Source organism: Amblyraja radiata, chromosome 5, assembly GCF_010909765.2.
Source record: "Amblyraja radiata isolate CabotCenter1 chromosome 5, sAmbRad1.1.pri, whole genome shotgun sequence".
In the NCBI taxonomy this organism is placed as follows: Eukaryota; Metazoa; Chordata; class Chondrichthyes; order Rajiformes; family Rajidae; genus Amblyraja; species Amblyraja radiata.
Genome location: NC_045960.1, coordinates 20,729,042 through 20,739,999, shown reverse-complemented (window position 1 = coordinate 20,739,999; position 10,958 = coordinate 20,729,042).

Genomic DNA, 10,958 nt, shown 5'->3' with positions numbered 1-10,958 from the left:
ATAACCATGCCATGAATGTTTATCGCTTATTTTTATTCATCATTAATACATCCACTAACAATTTACCAAGCAGTTGCAATCACAGAAACTCACATTAAAAGCAGCGGTACTGGGCCCACCCACTACTCGTTATTTGCCATTTAAATCTGTTCATTTCCCTTTTTAAAACTTGGGACATATTTGGCTTACATTATTAATTAGTATTGGTAGTTTATTCATGTCTTAAGAACGTCCTGCGTTCCTTTAATCACTGCCTTTGGTCTTAATTTTCATGAAGACCAGCTGGAAATTCATCGCTTAATTGAAATTATTCTCACACATTTACCATAACAAACTACTTTAACCGTCCAAATGCCTGCAGCATCTGTACCATGGAACATTGAGTAGCCCGTTCTGCCTCTCTCCCAGCCATATTTCCATTGAAAGACATTTAGACAGGTACATGGACAGGAAAGGTTTAGAGGGATCAGGCAGGTGGGACTAGTGTGGTGGGGCGTGTTAGTTGGCATGGCCAAGTTGGGTAGAAGAGCCTGTTTCCATGCACCATGACACAATGACTCCAATAACATTTGTATTTCATCTTTCCAGCATTTCAGTCTTTTTCCCGGTAACTTCAGATAATTAAACACGATGCTGATGGAACTAAGCATATTAAGCAGCATGTGGCGTCACTCTGTAAAGATCCCGCCTTCTCTGGAAGAGGGCACGTCTTCCAAATCCTTGAAGTTCCTGCATGGCTGAGGAGCTGGTGCAGTGGAGAGAGTTTCAGGTGCTTGTATGGGGCTTTTTTCCAGAGAGGGCGGAACCTGTACAAGAGGGGCAGGTTGAAACTGAACTGGGGCTGCACCAATATAGTGGCAGGCAGTGACGGAAATCGCTATCAAAATATGGAGGGGACTGGGGGACAGGGGGGACACAATTTCTTGGCGGCCGTGCACGCATGCGCACTCAGACAAACACACGCGAGGCTTCGAAGGCTTCTGCCGTAGGCCCTGTGAACGGTAATTACAGCTCAATCCAGTGCTAAATGCAGCTCAACTCTGTCTGTCTCGCCAGGTTAACCTACAGTCCTGCCTGGACTGATGGAATACCAGTCTGGAGCCGTGGAGCTAGCGCTGCTTCTCCACACTGGCTGTAAGCCTGGGCCATATTTCCCTTAAGTCCAGGCAGGGCTGTAGGTTAACCCAGCGGGAGAGGCAGAGTTGAGCTGGGTTTAGCGCTGCCTCTCTGCGCTGGCTGTGGACCTGGGGGCACCGCGCCTGTTTGACTCCCGACGTCTCTGGCCATCCCCGGTCATGGGGGTGGGGGGCACTCGGGTGGGGACGGGGATGGCCCAGTGGTGGTTGGGCAGCGATTGCAACGCCGGAGAGCTGCCTGGGATCGAACCTGGCTGCGGATGAGGCACAGGACTGTGTCCAGGGCTGCCGTTGTGACCCTATGACCTGGGCACGTCTCACCCGCTGAGTTACTCCAGTATTTTATGTCTACCTTCGATTTAAACCAGCATCTGCAGTTCTTTCTTACACACTTGATGTAGATATTAATGTGAGCACATTCAGTGGAGTGGAATGGCAGGGAGCAAGTCAGGGTGCAAGGAAGGTCTAATAGACTAAATTACATTTATGCAATGCAAGATGCCTTACCAGTATGGTAGATGAAGTCAATGCCCAGACTGGCACATGGGATTGGCATATAGTTTAGTGTAGTTTAGAGATACAGTGCGGTAACAGGCCCTTCAGCCCACCGTGTCCGCGCCGACCAGCGATCACCCTGTACACTAACGCTATCCTACACACTAGGGACAATTTACAATTAAACCAAGCCAATTAACCTGCAAACCTGCATGTCTTTGGAAACCGGAGCACCTGGATAAAAACCCATACTGTCACTGGGAGAACGTACAAACTACGTACAGACAGCACCTGTAGTCAGGATTGAACACGAGTCTCTAACGCTGTAAGGCAGCAACGCTCCCGCTGCATCACCATGCTGCCCGATATAGCCATAATAGAAATATGGCCTGAAGAGTGTAGAATGGGCAACTCAATGTTCCATGGTCCAGATGCTACAGGCATCTCAAGCCCTCTAATCCAAGCAAGATCCTTGTGAATCTTCCCTGCTCTATCAAAGTCGCTGCCTCAAAAAGGCAGCCAACATCATACTGGCTGCACACTTATTTCACCATTGCCGTCGGGAAGAAGGTACAGGAGCCTGAAAACTGTAACGTCCAGGTTCAGGAACAGCTTCTTCCCTACAACCATCAGGCTATTAAACACGACAACAAATAAGCTCTGAACTGCAACAGACTATTATTATTATTGCACTATATTTGTTATTTATTGAGTATGTGTGCATGTGTATATACACACTGAACTTTTTTTCTTCTCCCGTTATGTACTATGTTTACATATTCTGTTGTGCTGCAGCAAGTAAGGATTTCATTGTCCTATCTTGGTTATATTTCGTTGGTATCATTTAAAAATAAATTGGATAGGCATATGGATGAGAAGGGAATGGAGGGTTATGGTATGAGTGCAGGCAGGTGGGACTAAGGGAAAATAATTGTTCGGCACGGACTTGTAGGGCCGAGATGGCCTGTTTCCGTGCTGTAATTGTTATATGGTTATCTGGGACATGTGACAATAAAACACTCTTGACTCTAGCTTAATCACATCTTTCCTGTAATGTTGGGATCAGAACGACACACAATATTCCGTGTAGCCTAACCAACATTTTGTCCAACTGGTTCAGAAGTTACACCCAAGAAGATTAGCTGCACTAACTAATCAGAACAGGTTGGGGCAAGAATTGCCCTCTGTTCCTGTGAAGGAGAAAAAGGTTCAGACGGATTTTCTGTTCACTGCTCGTTAGTGCCCCACTGAAAAGCATTAATATTCATTGAGTAGGGAGAATATCAAGTTTAGTTTTGATTAACAAATAGGTCAATTGATACTCACACATGAATTGGGAGGATACCTGAAGGCGTCTGGTTGCCATGGGCCTACATCCCAGCGGGAATCAAATATTTCATCAGGGGAGAGACAAAAGGAAAACAGTTAAAGGAAAAAAACCTTAAACAGAATTATTGAAATTTATACTAAATGCATTGTTTCAGTGTGTGCTTTATTTTTATTTCTAATAATTCTTGTGACACAGCAATCATGCAACCTATTCTGCCATGTTTGAATTTCTTGGCCTTTTTATTTACAAATCTTAACCCTTCTTTCCTTCCTCGATAGATTTGAACTTTTCCTTTATTTGTTGATCCCAATTGGACAAATCTTTCAGGCAACATGTTGATATCTAAAACCTAAAATCTAAAGATCTCTCCTGGTCCCAGAACACTGATGCAATCATAAAGAAAGCACATCAGCACCTCTACTTCCTGAGAAGATTATGGAGAGTCAGTATGTCAAGGAGGACTCTCTCGAACTTCTACAGGTACACAGTAGAGAGCATGCTGACCGGTTGCATCGTGGCTTGGTTCGGCAACCTGAGCATCCAGGAGTGGAAAAGGCTGCAAAAAGTTGTAAACACTGCCCAGTCCATCATCGGCTCTGACCTCCCGACCATCGAGGGGATCTATCGCAGTCGCTGCCTCAAAAAGGCTGGCAGCATCATCAAGGACCCACACCATCCTGGCCACACACTCATCTCTCCGCTGCCATCAGGTAGAAGGTACATGAGCCTGAAATCTGCAACAACCAGGTTCAGGAACAGCTTCTTCCCCACAGCCATCAGACTATTAAACACAACTTCAAATAAACACTGAACTATAACAGCCTATTGCACTTTATCGCGTGCAGTCCGTTTGTCTTTTCTTATTTTGTTTTCTTTTGTCCCGTTGTTACAGTTTATTTCGGTTTATTTAGTTGTGTATGTGTGGGGGGGTGGGTGAAACATGTTTTTTGACTCTTCCTTTGGGGGGATGCGACCTTTCTTGCCGTATCCCCGGTCTCCGTCTGCGCTGAGGCCTATCGCGGAGCTGGTGGCCTCCAACTGGGACCGACCTCGAGGCTCCGGAGGCAGAGCCAGCCAGAACTTACCAACGCGAGGCTGGCCGACTTCGGGGCTGTGGTGGCGTTGCGACCCAACTTCCGACCCGACTTTGGAGCCTCGGAAGCTTGGCCACGGGCCAGTAGACGACATAGTCGGGAGCTTGCAGGCCACAGGTTGGTGCCCTGTTTTTCCGGAGCTCCCGCAACAACAGCTTCGTCCGCTGGACTGGAGGGCGGCAGCTTCAGCAGCTTCGACCTCCCCAGGCCGCGGAGTTTGAACCGGCCCGTTTGCGGAGCTCAGATTCAGCCGCGGGATTTGCTTACCATCACCCGGCGGGGTCACAACATTGGAGGCCTGGTTCGCCTCAGCACAGAGGGAGAGCAAGGAGGGAAGAGACAAGGACTTTGGGACTTTTTGCCTTCCATCACAGTGAGGAGGTGCCTGGTGGACTCACTGTGGTGGATGTTAAACTGTGTTGAGTGTGTGTTTTGTTATTTATTCTATGTTATGACTGCAGGCTAAACCATTTCGTTGCACTGAAAAGTGCAATGACAATAAAATTGAATCTAATCTATCTAATCTAATCTAATCTGTTTATTTATGTGTGTATATATAAATTCTATGATTTATGGACACACTGATCTGATCTGTATTTATGCCTACAATATTCTGTTGTGCTGCAGCAAGCAAGAATTTCATTGTCCTATCTGAGACACATGACAATAAACTCTCTTGACTTGACGAGCTGTTCCTTCATTGAAATACTTCGAATCTAGCTGCTTAATGAAGAATTTAATGTTTAAATTCTAGAGAGACATATTTCCATGGTATGGAAAATTTAGGACAACAATATGTGCTAAAATTAGAGGTGACATTTTTAGGAGAGAGGGGACACATTATTCAGAAATGGTGGTGTAAGTTTTGCAGTCTGTTCTGCAAATAGTATTTGATTCTGGATCCATTGTTAATATGGGGTGAAAGACGAATGGTTTTCTATTATTCAAAGGCACTATATGATATGGGGTGGACATACAAGTGTATGGAGTCAGGTAACAGATCAGCAGATTAACTCATTCAATACCACGTCAGGATCTAGGGCCTCCTTCTACTCCAATTCCAATTTCCCTTGCATGACATTTACAATTCAAACCAATTTAAATACTTGTGGAAAGCAACGATGGTGATCGTACATGATTTATAGTCCATTTAAGTGGTCTTTGCAAACTACAATAAGCAGACACCATAACAAAAGTCTTCTGATAAAAGCAGGTTTTTATTTCTCACAAAATATAAAGGGTGTTTTGGTTTTAGCTTTTTAGTTTAGAATACAGCAAGGAAACAGGACCTTCGGCCCACCGAATCCACGCCGACCATCGATCACACGTCCGCACAAGTTCTATGATTTTGCACTTTCTCATCCACTCCCACATACTAGGGGCAATTTACAGAGGCCAATTAACCAACAAACCTGCACGTCTGTGAGATGCGGGAGGAAACTTGAGCACCCGCCCGAAACCCACGCGATCACTGCGAGAACACGCAAACCCCGCACAGACAGCATCTGGGGTCAGAATCGAACCGGTGTCTGGTGCTGTGAGGCAGCTGCCCTACCTGCTGCTCCACTGTGCCACCCTCTGTTGGATATAGTTACATGAATTATGCAAATAAAATCAATCAAATTACTTATGATGGTGTCATCTCTAAACATGATTGATGCGAGGAACTATTCAAATCATCCTGCTTCTTGTTGAACACATATCCATTTGTATGTTGTGTAGGAAAGAACTGCAGATGGTGGTTTAAACCAAAGACACAAAAACCTGGAGTAACTCAGCGGGACAGGCAGCATCTCTGGAGAGAAGGAATGGGTGATGTTTTGGTTCAAGACCCTTCTTCAGGGGTCCATTTGTAAGTTAATTAGACAGACCAGCATGGGTAATGGGTAATTAAACCATTTCATTTTTGATCAGCATGTTGCAGATCTTTGTTTAAAGCACAGAGTGTTTCTAAACAACCCAAGTAGTTAGTTAGTTTTGTTTATTGTCACATGTACCGAGGTACAGTGAAAAGCTTTTATTGCATGCTATCCAGTCAGCAGAAAGACAATACATGATTACAATCGAGCCAGTGTATAAATACATTATAAGGGAATAACATTTAGTGCAAGGTAAAGCCAGCAAAATCCGATCAAGGATAGTCCGAGGGTCACCAAAGAGGCAGATAGTAGTTGTGCCTGGTTGTGGTAAGATGATTAAGTTGCCTGATAACAGCTGGGAAGAAACTGCCCCTAGATCTGGAGGTGTGTGTTTTCACACTTCTATACTTTTTGCCGAATGCAAGAGGGGGTAAGAGGGAGTGGCCAAGGTGCAACCCATCCTTGATCATGTTGCTGGCCTTGCTGGGGTAGAGTGAGGTATAAATGGAGTCAATAGAATGGAGGTTGGTTTGTGTGATGGTCTGGGCTGCTTCCACAATTTGCTGCAATTTCTTGCGGTCTTGGATGTAATAACCTCAAATTTGTTACGACAGCAATTTTGCCAAACATTTTAACTTCACTTCCCATTTCCACACTGACCTTTCTTTCCTGGGTCTCCTCCACTGCCAGAGTGAGGCCATTTGCAAATTGGAGGAACAGTACTTCATATTTCGCTTGTAGACAAAAATGCTGGAGAAACTCAGCGAGTGAGGCAGCTTCTATGGAGCGAAGGGTTAGGTGACATTTCGGGTCGAGACCCTTCTTCATATTTCGCTTGGGAAGTTTACAATCTAGCGGTATGAACATTGATTTCTCTAATTTTAAGTAACCCCTGCATTCCTGCTCTCCCTCCCCTCCCCCACCCAGTTATCCTACTAGTTGCACTGTTCGCACCTTTGTATCCCTTGATTATCGCCTCTTCCCCAGCCAACAATGGGCCATTGTGGGCTCTACCCTTCCTTGGTCATTTGTTGCCTGCTCTGATTTGTTCTGGCCTTTTCCTACCTCCAGTTCCCTCCCCTCTACTTTCAGTCTGAAGAAGGGTTCCGACCTGAAACGCCACCCGTCCTTTTTTTTGCAGAGATGCTGCGTGACCTACTGAGTTTGTGTCTATCTTCAATGAAAACCTCACACTGGATTCTTGTGTTTTATTATCTTTTGGTGGTGAATTTGTGTCAATTTTTCTGGAAAGTTGAATCTGCTCCAGTGAGCAGTCGAATTGATACGGAATGATGCTGGCATTGCATAATACACATCCAAGGTATTAGATCTGACAGAGTACAGATCTACTGATTATTTCAGTGGAAGCTTTTGGAGAAATGGTTTTGACTTAATAATTTGGTGCTGAATAATAAATAGTTTTAATTTGATAATTAATTTGTCTTAATATTTCCGAAGGACCCTTGTGCAATCTTGTCTACTGAGCTATGTAAATTCTAGGTACTGAACAACATATGCTTTGCCACAACCTCAATAAATATGAACAGAAAAATAGATAGTTCAAGGTAAAATCAGTCCAAACCTGGGTGTTGCTGGATTGGGAAGCTCTCGGTATAGATCTGACAGTCCAAGCCTTGGGTGCCAAAGCACACTATTATTCAAAATCCGCAATTAACTTAGTCATACAACTTGTCCATGCTGACCAAGATGCCACATCTACACTATTCCCACCTGTCTGCATTTGGTCCATCTATCTATCTATTCTATTCTATCTATCTTCTATCTATCTATACATCTATATATACACATCTATCTATCTATCTATCTATCTATCTATCTATCTATCTATCTATCTATCTATCTATCTATCTATCTATCTATCTATCTATCTATCTGTCTGTCTGTCTGTCTGTCTGTCTGTCTGTCTGTCTATCTAGCTATTCTATACATAACTAAAACTCTGATCTCGTGCTCTTGCGGTTTGCACGGTTTTTCTATTTGCGCATAAACGGTATGGGATAGCGCTACGATTTTTCGTCAGCTCACTCGCTGTTCTCCTGTGCTGCGAGTGCAACATGTTACGTTCCAATCGGTAGCATATTGTAAAAGTTAGTGAGGTATAAAAATCGTAAAAAACGCGCGTGCGCAGATCGATCTCCTCTCCTGCCAATCGGCGTCATGCAATTGGTCTCTTCTCCTATCACTCCCTGGGATTGTCTGCCCCTTCCTGCGCCATCGCGTCTTTACTGGAGCTGAGGGATGCTGCGGGTGGCCGGCGGAAGTCTCCAAATGGACACAATTTTTGGAGGGACCGGAAGCGGCCCGAACGGCGCGGAGTCAGAGATGTCGCCAAAAGGAAATCGGAGAGTCTGATCCCGGCGGAGGAGAGCGTCCAGCGCCTGCTGTGAGTCCCAAACGCACCACCACCACAACGCCCCGCAGCTCCAGCACCTTCCTCTCTGGTCCCCCTTGCTGGCTCCTGCCCCCCTCCCCCATGATACCCCCCTCTCCCCCATGGCTCTTCCCCCGTCTTATCTCCGAGCTCGCCTGTGCAGTTGGAGGCGATGGGTGAGTGGTGGAATATTGCATTGGGGGACCAAGCCTCCTGTGTGACACTTCATCTAGTATCCCTCTAATCCTTCCCTATGCACGTTTCTGTCCAAATATCTTTTAAATGTTGTTATAGTAACTGCCTCAACTACTTCCACTGGCAACTCATTCCAGTTGCCCCTCAGTTTCCTATTAAATCTTTCGCCTCTTACCATAAAGCTATGTTCTTGATTCCCCTACTCTGCATAAACGACTGTGCATCTACCCTGTTGTCATGATTTTATACACCTCTAAAAGATCATCTCTCAGCCCCCTGAGCTCCAACGAATAAAGTCGTAGCCTGCCTAACCTCAATCCTCATCAATCTTCTCTGCACTTTCTAGCTGAATGATATTATTCCTATAGCAGGGTAATTAAAGTTCAGGACACTACTCTAAATGTGACCTCACCAATGTGTTGCACAGCTGTAACATTCGACATAGGTGCAGAATTAAGCCATTCAGCCCATTGACTCCACTCCACTATTCATTCATGGCTGATCTATTTTTTTCTCCTCGCTCCATTCTCCTGCCTTGTCCATCCTTCCTCATCAAGAACCTATTCATAAAACTATCAGATTTGTGACACATGATCTCCCACATACAAAACCATGCTATCTCTAATCAGCCCTTGTTTATCCAAATGTTTAATCCCTCAGAATCCTCTCCAGTAACTTACCTACCATGGATGTTAGGCTCACTGGTCTATAGTTCCCAGACTTTTCCTTATAACCTTTCTTGAATAGAGGCACAACATTAGCCACCCTCCAGTCTTCTGGCACTTCAACCATGTTTAATGATTATCAATTTACTTCAGTCAGGGCTCCTGCAATTTCTTCTCTAGGTTCTCTTGCATATTCTTATCCAGACTGTTTATATAGGTGACAAACCGTAATGGGCCCGCACCAATCCCTGAAGTACACCACTAGTCACAAGCCTCTAGTCCGATAAACAACCTTCCACCACCACCTTCTACTTCCTACCATAAATCTAATTCTGTATTCAGTTAACTAGCTCTCCTTGGATCCCATGTGATCTAATCCTCTAGAGCAGCCGACAATGCACAACCTTATAAAAAGGCTTGCTGAAGTCCATGTAGACTGTCCATGGCCCTGCCCTCATCAACCTTCTTGGTTACTTCTTCAAAAAACTCAATCAAATTGCTGAAAAACAACCACTCACTTATAAAACCATAGTGACTATCCCTAATCAACCCATCTTTCCAAATGCATGTATATCTCATCACTCAGAATCCTCTCCTATTACATATGTTAGGCCAACTGGTCTATAGTTTTCAGGTTTTTCTTTGCTCTATTTTGGAAGGGCAGCACAACACAAGCCACACTCAGGTTTTCTGGTGCCTTTTGCCAGTATTCTAATGATCTTTTATGTCTTGGCCAGGACTCATGCAATGTCTTCTCTATCTTTCCACTGTGTCTTGGATGGATCTGATCAAGCACAGAAGATTTGTCTCCCTTTATACATCATAGGACGTCCAGCACTTCCTTGGCTGTAAACAGACTCAAGTCTGAAGAAGCATTATTGGTCACTGTGCTTTGAAACCTCCAGATAACACAATCAATAAAATTACACTATTAGACTGTGTGTTACATTATCAACCTCACATACACAATTTGCACACGTGTGATGAAAGGTTATCAACCTAGAATATGAAATCTGTTTCACTGTCCATAGATGCCATTTATCCAGCTGAACATTTATTAGGGTTAATTAGGGTTAACACTGTAGTGTATTTGGTTTAGTTTAGTATATTATTCACATGTACCGAGGTGCAGTGATAGGGTCAAAGAAAAGGCTATACATGAATACAATCAAGCCAAAGGTCTCCAATGGGAAGTTGAACTGCACTTTAGCCGATGAGAGGATCATTCAGTTAGCCAATAACAGCTGGGGAAAAAAACTGTTTCTGAATCTGGAGGTATACGCTTTCAAACTTCTGTACCTCCTGCCTGATGAGAGGGAAGGGGGAGCGACCAGGGTGAGACTGGGCCTTGCCCAGACAGCATGATCTCCAAGTATAGATGGAGCCAATGGAAGGGAGGCTGGTTTAGGTGATGATCTGGACTATGTCCACAACTCTGTGCACTTTCTTGCAATCTTGAATGGAGCTGCCAAACAATAACATGCTTTTTAGAGGGCATCTGTAGAAGTTGGTGAGAGTTGTGGGGGACATGCCAAGCCTCCCAAACCTTCTAAGGAAGTGGAGGTGTTGATTTGCTTTCTTGGCCATAGTTTTGATGTGGTAGATCCAGGAAAAAATTGCTGGTGATATTTATTCCAAGGAACTTGAAGCTTTCGACCATCTTTACTTCAGCCCCATCAGTGCAGAATGGGATGTGTGTACTACTTCACTTTCTGAAGTAAATCACTATCTCCTTTGTCTTGCTGACAAAGGGTAGAGCCCAGCCTCACAGCGCCACAGACCCAGTTCGATC